Here is a 12,679-nt window from a genome sequence, read left to right on the forward strand (position 1 = left end):
CTGGGGAAACAACTCCTACAGATAGAATGTGAATTCATCTATAAACTTGATTCCCAACATCCGAAGAGGCTCAATGAGGAGATCTCATTCGGTGTTTTTCTATGATCCATTATTTATCTCCAAAATTTTGAGCCCAGTGGACTATCTAACAGTTTAAAAAGTTTGGCTATCTACATCTTGCTTGAATCAGTATAGTGTTTTATTTTATATGTGGGCAGTCTTTGTTAAGCTGTTTTTCTTTTGTTTCACATAATGAAGTTATTTTTTTATTTGAATTTTATCAGCATTGGTGCTGAGTATAATAGTTTGCTATTATTTGCTTTGTTGTTCATTTTTCTTTTCATTCTTGTAAATTAGTTTATTTAAACACTGTACATATGATGTTTTGGTATAGTTTTTTCAAACAAATATTATTTTCTGTATACTCATTATTTTTCAAAGTTTTTAGGTAATGTTAGTTAGAATTTAGTAGTTTTAAGTTTCCTTTTCTTATAATCATATCCCGTTTGTGATTCTTGAGTAGGGCGCAAGCCAGACTATTGGTATTAGTACTCATATAATCCTTTTTATAGTTAAACAGCAGTGAGGTATTTACAGTATATTCAGTAGCTGGTGCCTGATTGGCTAACAGGCTTGATCACATGCCACTGTTTATTTTTCTTTCCATGATGACAGCTATGTGCCCAAGACCCCCACCAGTGCTGGACCCAGCACCACATGTGTCTCTGTTGCACTATGATGTCAGCTGCCCAACACATCCATCCCAGATAAGAGTCCAGCATGACACTTCTGGGATGCGATGTCTCATGCTTGATCACTAATTGGAGTTACAGGTGAGTACTTCTGCTTAATTTTCAGGTTGGTGTCCTTCTCCCTCTAAATAAACAGCGTGCCTGTAAATGGTAATTGTGCCCATGATGAAGGTGTAATCACACAGAAATGGCTGTCAGGCCACTAACCACTTTTCCTGCATATTATGTCACCCGGTCATTTGATAAGTATACATGCTGCCAGATGTCATTTTATTTGATGGCTAAACACTGTTGCTGAATAGGGTGTTAATTTGACTGCTGCTCTATTATACATGGTGCCTGACTACGTAGTGATATGCATTGATTGGAACCTTTAAGCTGTATTTGTTGAGATACATGACATTTTGAATATGAAGTTTTGCATTTAAGAGGTGTGCTGGTCTTTTTCCTGTTCATTGCAACTGGATACTGCTGTATTTACCTATTATGGAACTTCAGCATCTGAATATATCTAATCATTTATTGAGTGTGTGCTGTGCTTAATTGTATATATCTTGACTTTTCTGATGAACAAGCACCACAGGCTACAACTAAGTTGATTTTTTTGATAAAAAAATATTTTTTGTTTATTTATTTATTTTACTATTTTGGGGCATGATGGTTTTAGATGCCGGTGATCTGTCAGGAATGAAATGATTCTTTGACAAAGATGTGTCAAATATTCTCTTTTCAAACACTGAGTCTTTGAATTTTGATATGGATACTTCCAAATAAATTTTCTCAGATTTAGTTAAATTGAAAAAAAGACAGGATAAACTTAATTTACATGGGCTTACACTCTCCCAGTGCCACAAAGATAAATTAGTACCAATAGGTTTTCGTATTCAAAATCAACCGAAGATTTCTCGGAACAATAAAGAGTTTTGCAAACAGTGGTGCCATATACTTAATCAATGTAGTTTTGACCTGATGTTGTTGGTGAACCATCAGGTCAATACCGACATCACAATCCTTGATAAGGATAATTTGGGGCATGATGGATCTACAGTGGATGCCAGTGATCTGTCAGGAATGAAACGATTCCATGACAAAGATGTGTCAAAGATTCTTTTTTCAAACACTGAGTCTTTGAATTTTGACAAGGATACACCCAAATATTTTGACATGGATACATCAAATTAAAATTTCTCAGATTTAGTAAAATTGAAAAAATGACAGGATGAACTTAATTTACATTGACTTACACTCCTAGTACCACATAGAGAAATCAGTACAAAGAGGTTTTTGTATTTGAAATCAAAAGACGATTGGTTGGAAAAATAAAGAGTTTTGCAAACAGTGGTGCCATATACTTAATCAATGTAGTTTCGACCTTATGTTGTTGGTGATCCAAACGCAACATGGGAGAAAAACCATTTCACATCACTTTTGTGGGCCTTTGCATTCAATTCATTGTGTGAAATTTTGAGCTGTCTGTGTTTACTAAAAAAGGAGATATCGCAAAGTTTGCATTTATACTGTTAACATTAGTTTCAATGAATTTTTGCTAAAAAAGAGCATTTGCTATTTTCTCTTAAATGCAACATGGAAGAAAACCCATTCCACATCACTTTTCTAGACCTTGGCCTTCAACACATTGTGTGAAATTTTGAGCTGTCTGTTTGCTAAAAGAGGAGATATCGCAAAGTTTGCGTTTTTACTGTTCCTATTGGTTTCAATTATTTTTTGCAAAAAATAAGCATTTGCTGTTTTCTCTTAAACACGTCATATCAATTTTGTGGGCCTTAGCCTTCAACACATTGTGTGAAATTTTGACCTATCTGTGTTTGCTCAAAGAGGAAATATCGCAAAGTTTGCATTTTTACTGTTTCCATTGGTTTAAATGAATTTTTCCTAAAAAATAGCATTTGCTGTTTTCTCTTAAATGCAACATGGAATATAAACCAATTCACATCACATTTGTGGGCCTTGGCCTTCAACGCATTGTGTTAAATTTTGAACTGTCTGTGTTTGATAAAAGAGGAGATATTTCAAAGATTGCATTTTCACTTTTCCCATTGGTTTCAGTGCATTTTTTGCAAAAAACGAGCATTAGCTGTATTCTCTTAAATGCAACATGGGAGAAAAACCATTTCACATCACTTTTGTGGGCCTTGGCGTTCAACAATTTATGAGAAATTTTGACCTACCTGTGTTTGCTAAAAGAGGAGATATTGAAAAGTTTGCATTCTCACTGATTTCATTGATATCAATCAATTTTTCAAAAAAACAAGCATTTGCTTTTTTCTCTTAAACGCAACATGGAAGAAAAAACATTTCACATAACTTTTGTGGGCCTTGGCATTCAACACATTGTGTGAAATTTTGAGCTGTCTGTACTTGTAACAAGAGGAGATATCACAAAGATTGCATTTTTACTGTTCCCACTGGTTTCAATGCATTTTTGCAAAAAACGAGCATTTGCTGTTTTCTCTCAAACGCAACATGGGAGAAAAACCATTTCACGTCACATTTGTGGGCTTTGGTCTTCAACACATTGTGTGAAATTTTGAGCTGTCTGTGTTTACTATAAGAGGAGCTATGGCAAAGTATGCGTTTTTGCTGTTTCCATTGGTTTCTACGCATTTTGGCCTAAAACGATCATTTGCTGTTTTCTCTTAAATGCAACATGGGAGAAAAACCATTTCACATCACATTTGTGGGACTTGGTCTTCAACACATTGTGTGAAATTTTGAGCTATCTGTGTTTGCAACAAGAGGAGATATGGCAAAGTTTGCATTTTTGGCCTAAAACGAGCAATTGCTGTTTTCTCTAAAACTCAAAATTGGAGAAAAACGATTTCACATCACATTTGTGGGCCTTGGTCTTCAACACATTGTGTGAACTTCTGAGCTTTCTCTGTTTCCTAAAAGAGGAGTTATGGCAAAGTACGTGTTTTTGCTGTTTCCATTGGTTTTAATGCATTTTGGCCTAAAATGAGCATTTGCTGTTTTCTCTTAAATGCAACATGGGAGAAAAACCATTTCACATCACATTTGTGGGCTATGGTCTTCAACACATTGTGTGAAATTTTGAGCTGTCTGTGTTTACTACTAGAGCATATATGGCTTGTATGTTTTTTTTGCTGTTTCCATTGGTTTCAATGCATTTTGGCCTAAAACGAGCATTTGCTGTATTTTCTTAAATGCAACTTGGGAGAAAAACCATTTCACATCACATTTGTGGGCCTTGGTCTTCAACACATTGTGTGAAATTTTGAGCTGTCTGTGTTTGCTACAAGAGGAGATATGGCAAAGCATGCATTTTTGCTGTTTCCAATGGTTTCAATGCATTTTGCCCTAAAACGAGCATTTGCTGTTTTCTCTTAATTGCAACATGGGAGAAAATCCATTTCACATCACATTTGTGGGCCTTCGTCTTCAACACATTGTGTGAAATTTTGAGCTGTCTGTGTTTGCTACAAGAGGAGATATGGCAAAGTATGCGTTTTTCCTGTTTCCATTGGTTTCAATGCATTTTGGTCTAAAATGAGCATTTGCTGTTTTCTCTTAAATGCAACATGAAAAAAAAAACACTTCACATCACATTTGTGGGCCTTGGTCTTCAACACATTGTGTGAAATTTTGAGCTGTCTGTGTTTGTCACAAGAGGAGGTATGGCAAGGAATGCATTTTTGCTGTTTCCATTGGTTTCAATGCATTTTGGCCTAAAAAACAAACATTTGCTGTTTTCTCTTAAACGCAGCAGGGGAGAAAACCATTTCACATCACATTTGTGGGCATGGGTTTTCAATACATTGTGTGAAATTTTTAGCTGTCTGTGTTTGCTACAAGAGGAGATTTGGTAAAGTATGCATTTTGCTGTCTCCATTTGTTTCAATGCATTTTGGCCTAAAATGAGCATTTGCTGTTTTCTCTTAAATGCAACATGGGAGAAAAAAACAATTCACATCACATTTGTGGGCCTTGGTCTTCAACACATTGTGTGAAAATTTGAGCTGTCTGTGTTTACTACTAGAGGATATATGGCTAAATATGTTTTTTTTGCTGTTTCCATTGGTTTCAATGGATTTTGGCCTAAAACGAGCATTTGCTGTATTTTCTTAAATGCAACTTGGGAGAAAAACCATCTCACATCACATTTGTGGGACTTGGTCTTCAAAACATTGTGTGAAATTTTGAGCTGTCTGTGTTTGCTACAAGAGGAGATTTGGCAAAGCATGCGTTTTTGCTGTTTCCATTGGTTTCAATGCATTTTGGCCTAAAACGAGCATTTCCTGTTTTCTCTTAATTGCAACATGGGAGAAAAACCATTTCACATCACATTTGTGGGCCTTGGTCTTCAACACATTGTGTGAAATTTTGAGCTGTCTGTGTTTGCTACAAGAGGAGATATGGTAAAGTATGCGTTTTTGCTGTTTCCGTTGGTTTCAATGAATTTTGGCTTAAAATGAGCATTTGCAGTCTTCTCTTAAATGCAACATGGGAGAATTCCATTTTACATCACATTTGTGGGCCTTGGTCTTCAACACATTGTGTGCTATTTTGAGCTGTCTGTGTTTACTACAAGAGGAGATATGGCAAAGTATGCGTTTTTGCTGTTTCCATTGGTTTCAATGCATTTTGGCCTAAAACGAGCATTTGCTGTTTTCTCTTAAACGCAACTTGGTAGAAAAACCATTTCACATCACATTTGTGGGCCTTGGTCTTCAACAGATTGTATGAAATTTTCAGCTGTCTGTGTTTACTTCAAGAGGAGATATGGCAAAGAATGCTTTTCTGCTGTTTCCATTGGTTTCAATGCATTTTGGCCTAAAACGAGCATTTGCTGTTTTCTCTTAATTACAACATGGGAGAAAAACCATTTCACATCACATTTGTGGGCCTTGGTCTTCAACACATTGTATGAAATTTTGAGCTGTCTGTGTTTGTCACAAGAGGAGATATGGCAAAGTATGCGTTTTTGCTGTTTCCATTGGTTTCAATGCATTTTGGCCTAAAATGAGCATTTGCTGTTTTGTCTTAAATGCAACATGAAAAAAAAAACACTTCACATCACATTTGTGGGCCTTGGTCTTCAACACATTGTGTGAAATTTTGAGCTGTCTGTGTTTGTCACAAGAGGAGGTATGGCAAGGAATGCATTTTTGCTGTTTCCATTGGTTTCAATGCATTTTGGCCTAAAATGAGCATTTGCTGTTTTCTCTTAAATGCAACATGGGAGCAAAAAACAATTCACATCACATTTGTGGGCCTTGGTCTTCAACACATTGTGTGAAAATTTGAGCTGTCTGTGTTTACTACTAGAGGATATATGGCTAAATATGTTTTTTTTGCTGTTTCCATTGGTTTCAATGGATTTTGGCCTCAAACGAGCATTTGCTGTATTTTCTTAAATGCAACTTGGGAGAAAAACCATTTCACATCACATTTGTGGGACTTGGTCTTCAAAACATTGTGTGAAATTTTGAGCTGTCTGTGTTTGCTACAAGAGGAAATATGGCAAAGCATGCGTTTTTGCTGTTTCCATTGGTTTCAATGCATTTTGGCCTAAAACGAGCATTTCCTGTTTTCTCTTAATTGCAACATGGGAGAAAAACCAATTCACATCACATTTGTGGGCCTTGGTCTTCAACACATTGTGGGAAATTTTGAGCTGTCTGTGTTTGCTACAAGAGGAGATATGGTAAAGTATGTGTTTTTGCTGTTTCCATTGGTTTCAATGAATTTTGGCTTAAAATGAGCATTTGCAGTCTTCTCTTAAATGCAACATGGGAGAATTCCATCTTACATCACATTTGTGGGCCTTGGTCTTCAACACATTGTGTGCTATTTTGAGCTGTCTGTGTTTACTACAAGAGGAGATATGGCAAAGTATGCGTTTTTGCTGTTTCCATTGGTTTCAATGCATTTTGGCCTAAAACGAGCATTTGCTGTTTTCTCTTAAACGCAACTTGGTAGAAAAACCATTTCACATCACATTGTTGGGCCTTGGTCTTCAACAGATTGTATGAAATTTTCAGCTGTCTGTGTTTACTTCAAGAGGAGATATGGCAAAGAATGCTTTTTTGCTGTTTCCATTGGTTTCAATGCATTTTGGCCTAAAACGAGCATTTGCTGTTTTCTCTTAATTGCAACATGGGAGAAAAACCATTTCACATCACATTTGTGGGCCTTGGTCTTCAACACATTGTATGACATTTTGAGCTGTCTGTGTTTGTCACAAGAGGAGATATGGCAAAGTATGCGTTTTTGCTGTTTCCATTGGTTTCAATGCATTGCCTAAAATGAGCATTTGCTGTTTTCTCTTAAATGCAACATGAAAAAAAAAACACTTCACATCACATTTGTGGGCCTTGGTCTTCAACACATTGTGTGAAATTTTGAGCTGTCTGTGTTTGTCACAAGAGGAGGTATGGCAAGGAATGCATTTTTGCTGTTTCCATTGGTTTCAATGCATTTTGGCCTAAAAGACAAACATTTGCTCTTTTCTCTTAAACGCAGCACGGGAGAAAACCATTTCACATCACAGTTGTGGGCATGGGTTTTCAATACATTGTGTGAAATTTTTAGCTGTCTGTGTTTGCTACAATAGGAGATTTGGTAAAGTATGCATTTTTGCTGTCTCCATTTGTTTCAATGCATTTTGGCCTAAAATGAGCATTTGCTGTTTTCTCTTAAATGCAACATGGGAAAAAAAAACAATTCATATCACATTTGTGGGCCTTGGTCTTCAACACATTGTGTGAAATTTTGAGCTGTCTGTGTTTACTACTAGAGGATATATGGCTAAGTATGTTTTTTTTGCTGTTTCCATTGGTTTCAATGGATTTTGGCCTAAAACGAGCATTTGCTGTATTTTCTTAAATGCAACTTGGGAGAAAAACCATTTCACATCACATTTGTGGGACTTGGTCTTCAACACATTGTGTGAAATTTTGAGCTGTCTGCGTTTACTAGAAGAGGAGATATGGCAAAGTATGCGTTTTTGCTGTTTCCATTGGTTTCAATGCATTTTGGCCTAAAACGAGCATTTACTGTTTTCTCTTAAACGCAACTTGGTAGAAAAACCATTTCACATCACATTTTTGGGCCTTGGTCAATCCTCTTTATTGGAGAATTGCAACATGTAAAACATTAAAATTACAATAAATAATGAGGTTCACAGACTAAAAAAAAACATAGTACAGTAAACCAAAATGTACAAATCCACATACAACAAAGAGACAAAAATGGTATATCCACAGCTTAGAACAAGCATAATACAGATAATCAGACACTTAAGCTTCAGTGTCAAGTAACCCATAACTAGAGACAGCCTAAGCCTACCTGGCCAAAGGGCTTCAACTTATTAAGGGCCGCCTACAGCAGCCACCACACAAACGAACTCCATCCATACCACCCAGACAAGACAACACCTTGCTACTCCCCCCAACTAACCACCACCTCACCCAACGAATCCCACCACCACTCTAACCACTATCCACCAACACTAACTCCTTTGACAAAGAGAAAGTAAAAAAGAGCAGTTTAGATACATGTAAACCATCTCAATAAAAAACAAGTCAATCAAAATCTACAGGGGAAAGAAGTAAAAGTGACAGAAAGCCAAAGAAACAAGCAGGGAGAGACTGCCTGCCACCCACTAAGGGGGTTTCAGGTGCCTCCACCTCCTAGACCACCCGACGGCATCCAGCCTCTCTCTCCATGTCCATCATCCTTTTCACCTCATGAAGAATACCACCCACCACCTCTAAGCAGGGGAGGATTTTATTTCTCAATGGCAATAAACACCGTGCATTCCATAGGTGATACCTAACCGCTAGACTGACTAAAAAAATAGTGACTAAATCAAACCGCCCATACCCTTTGAAGGCCCCATAAACCCACTCAGGGTAACTCAGCCCCGAAATGCACGGGATGCGTAAAGATCTTGAAACTGCCTTACACACCTCCACTGTGAAGGGACACCTCAAAAGGAAGTGGTCCATGGTCTCCTCCTCCCCTTGACAACCCTCGCGTGGACAATCACGGTCATCGGCACTTCGACTTTTGATGTTTCCCCTCACGTAGAGCCTCCCTTGAAAGGAAAGCCAGGCAATGTCCCTGAACTTCAAAGGGATTCTCTCCGACATCAGCAAAGAGACCCCGTTTGAGCAGACTATGCCCGGGCAGTCCCTCAGTGACAACGGAGCATAGAAGTGGGAGCGCAAAATGCTTCTCCCCAACTGCTTCCTGGAGAAGGTTTTGACATTCTCCACAACCAGCTCCCACCGTCTCGTCACCTTCAAGCACAGGATGACGTAGATCGGGAGGTATCCACACCTGACTCTAAGAGTTCTTACATGGCCACCATCTTTCCATAGATCAAGGAAGGGAAGCACCCAGGCTCTAAAACTCTCTACCCATTGAGGGGGAGTCTCCAAAAAAAGACTACCAAGATTGAGCTTTAAGAAAGTCGTGGCAAAGAAAACCACGGGGCTGACCATGTCGAGCCCGCCTTCTTCCCTCAACCTGTAGGTTATACCTCTCTTAACGATGTTCATATTGTTTCCCCACAAAAGCAGGAAGAACAAGGAGTTCATCCGGGTCCATAAAGATTGAGGCAAGAAACACACATAACTGAAATACAAAAATACTGGGATCAGATAAGTCTTGATCAAATGAACCCTTTCCCTGAAAGAAAGTTTCCACCTCCTCCAAGCCTGCACCTTCCTGGTAGCATCTCCCAACCTCTTCTCCCAGTTTTGAGTGGCATAATCACCATGGCCAAATGTAATATCTAAGATCTTCACTTCTGGACTGGCCCGGGGGAGGCCGTCCGGAAGGTCGAACTCGTCACCTTCCTCCCCCATCCAGAAAGCTTCACACTTATCTTGGTTTACTCTGGAGCTCGATGCCTCAGAGTATTCTGAGATGAGGTGTTCCACATCACATGCCTCTGCCACGGATGACAGGACAACTGTGACGTCATCTGCATAGGCCACCACTCTCAGAGGAGTCTCCGGGCCCAGCTGCACCCCTCCCACAGTGCCACAATCAATCCTCCTTATGAAAGGATCAATTGCGAACACATACAGGAGGGGGCTCAGGGGGCATCCCTGACGGACACCGGAGTCAACCCTAAAAGCAGGGCCTACCCAACCATTAACAAGCGGAAAGCTCTCGGCCTGATTATACAAAACTTGAAGCCAATTGATAACCCTTGCTGGGAGACCATACCTCTCTAGTACAACCCACAGGTACTTATGGTTCACTCGATCAAAGGCCTTAGACTGATCCAATGCCAGTAAGTACTTGCCCCACTTTTCAGCACGGCATCGCTCCACGGCCTCCCGGACACCAAGGACAGCACTAAATGTGCTACGGCCCTTCACGGTACAGTGCTGAGATGGAGACAGCACTAGCCCGGAAACTTCCATCAACCTATTAAAGAGTATTTTTGCCAGAATCTTCCTGTCCGTATTGAGAAGAGCGATGGGGCGCCAGTTCTCAATACGCGACGGATCCTTTCCCTTGGATAACAATATAAGAGCAGAGGACCTCATGGAGGGAGGGAGCAACCCCTCTCCCAGGCACTCATTATAAACCTCCATGAGGTGAGGAGCCAAGACGTCAACAAAAGCTTTATAAAATTCGGACGTTAACCCATCCGGTCCCGGGGATTTTTTGATGGATAACCCACCTATGGCTCTCTTGACCTCCTCCACCGTTACATCATCACCCAAGGTGTCAAAAGAGGCATCAAGTCCTTCAAGCCCCGGTGTCTCCCTCAGAAATGCCTCCATCCTTTCTCTGATGAGTGGCTGCTCAGACAAAAGGTCGGAGTAGTAAGACCTGATGACTCCCAAGATACCCTTCTTATCCTTGCAAAGAGTACCCAGGTCATCAAGCAGGCCCCTGACCTCCCTCAAATCGACCGATCTTCTACAATTCTGGTAAGGATCAGGTGAGTGGTATTTACCATAATCCCTCTCCAGAACCAAAGAAGCCAGACGATCGTACTGAATCTCTTTTAGCTGAGCCTTCACCCGGGAGATTTCCCCACCATCTCCACCCTCAGAGATCAAGAAATCTAATTTCTTTCTCAATCTATGAATGACGCATCTCTTTTTCAAATTCCTCTGGGCTATCAGCCTCCGAAAGAACTCCCGAGTCCTCTTTTTACATACCTCCCACCACTCGGATCTACTCCAACCAGCCTCCAGAAGTGTCTCCTGCAGTTGAAGGAAGTCCCTGAAGGACTGACTGACCCTTTCCTCCTTCAGGAGATCAGAATTCAATCTCCAAAGGCCCCGTCCTTTCTGAGGAGTTTCTGAAACATTCAAAGTTACACTCAGAAAAACGTGGTCAGAGAATTCTACCGGCTTCACCTCAGGAGGCAAAGTTTTCGAAGACTCTTTAACAAAAATCCTATCTATCCTAGACCTACGACTTCCGCTAAAATAAGTGTACCCCGTGAGGTCCGGATGATGGCGAATGTGCACATCGACCAGACCAGCCTCTCTAATCATGCTTACTAAAAAATTGGCATCATAACTCAGAGTTGTCCTTGTACCCCCCCTGTCCATAGGCCTAACGACGGTGTTAAAGTCGCCACCAAAGACAATCTGCTGAGCCGTAAAAAGAAATGGTTTTATCAACCCGAAAAGGCATTTCCTATCCCAGGCTGACTGCGGTCCGTAGATGTTGATCAGCCTCAAGTCCTGCCCTCTCAGGTTGACATCCAAAACCATGCATCTACCCACCTGCAACTCTATAATTCTGCGTATGGTTACCATGCCGGTAAAAAGCACCGCCACCCCACCGTATGGCTCGGCCGCAAGAGACCAGAAAGATGGACCACACCTCCACTGGGCCTTAGCCCTATGGAGGGTGGACAAATCTCCCACATGGGTCTCCTGCTAAAACAAAAAGTCAACATCAACCGTGTTGAAAAAATCGAAGGCCAAATAACGAGCACGTTCGGAAAGAACGGAAGCCACATTAATGGTGGCACATCGTATGGGCTGAGGATCCATAGTTCCGAATTATAAAGGTGGGACTCCAACCTACTTTCTCTTTACCAAGCGACCAGATCCCTCATCCGAGGAACCTGTTCGCTTACACGTAAGCCCAAAGGGGATACCCGCTTCACCCGACAAAGACACCTCAATCAACTCACCCTCCACCTCATTCACACCAACAGGATCTGAGCCCCCAGCCCTAACCTCAGGGACGCCAGAACCAACCCCACCCCCTTCCCCCAACAACCCTCCACCCCCCACCGTACCCAAACCCCCAGCCGGAGGGGGATCCGGGTCAGGAGGTTTTGGAAGAGCAACTTTCTCCACCTGCACCTCAGGCATGTCACCTGATTTCTCAGGGATACCATCCCCTCCCACCAGGCCATCCGGGGTTTCCACCCCACTAGAACCCACCTCCACCTGAGACACCCTTTTGTCCAGAGCCCTGCACCCTACGACCACCTCCGTCCAGCAAGGTTACCAACTCTGAACCCAACTCCATGCAGGACTCATCCCACTCAAGATCCACCCCCTCTCTATGTACCTCTCTGGCTTTTTTCCCACTAGCCCCTCCAGACTTACTACCTACAACCACAGCAACATCCCCAGAGTAACCTTTTTCTTATGCTTCTTCCTTCTTGGCCTATTAGGAACAAACTTCAGCTCCTTACCCCCCACTAGGACAATCTCACCCTCCTCCATCCCATCCTCATCTGAGGAAGAAAAGACATCGAATTTGTTTGCACAGACCACATCTGAGGGACCATTATGCCGACCATTCGCCCCACCTCCCTTCTTCACCACATTCCACTCCTGAGATGCTGCTCCCAAGGGGCAGATGAGGTACCACTATGCCCCGCCACTGGCAATTCAACAGGCTGTACCTCTGACTGTGCAGCCTGTTGCTCTCCCGTGGGAGTT

This window comes from Taudactylus pleione, unplaced genomic scaffold, assembly GCF_031769625.1.
Source record: "Taudactylus pleione unplaced genomic scaffold, aTauple2 ptg000637l, whole genome shotgun sequence".
In the NCBI taxonomy this organism is placed as follows: Eukaryota; Metazoa; Chordata; class Amphibia; order Anura; family Myobatrachidae; genus Taudactylus; species Taudactylus pleione.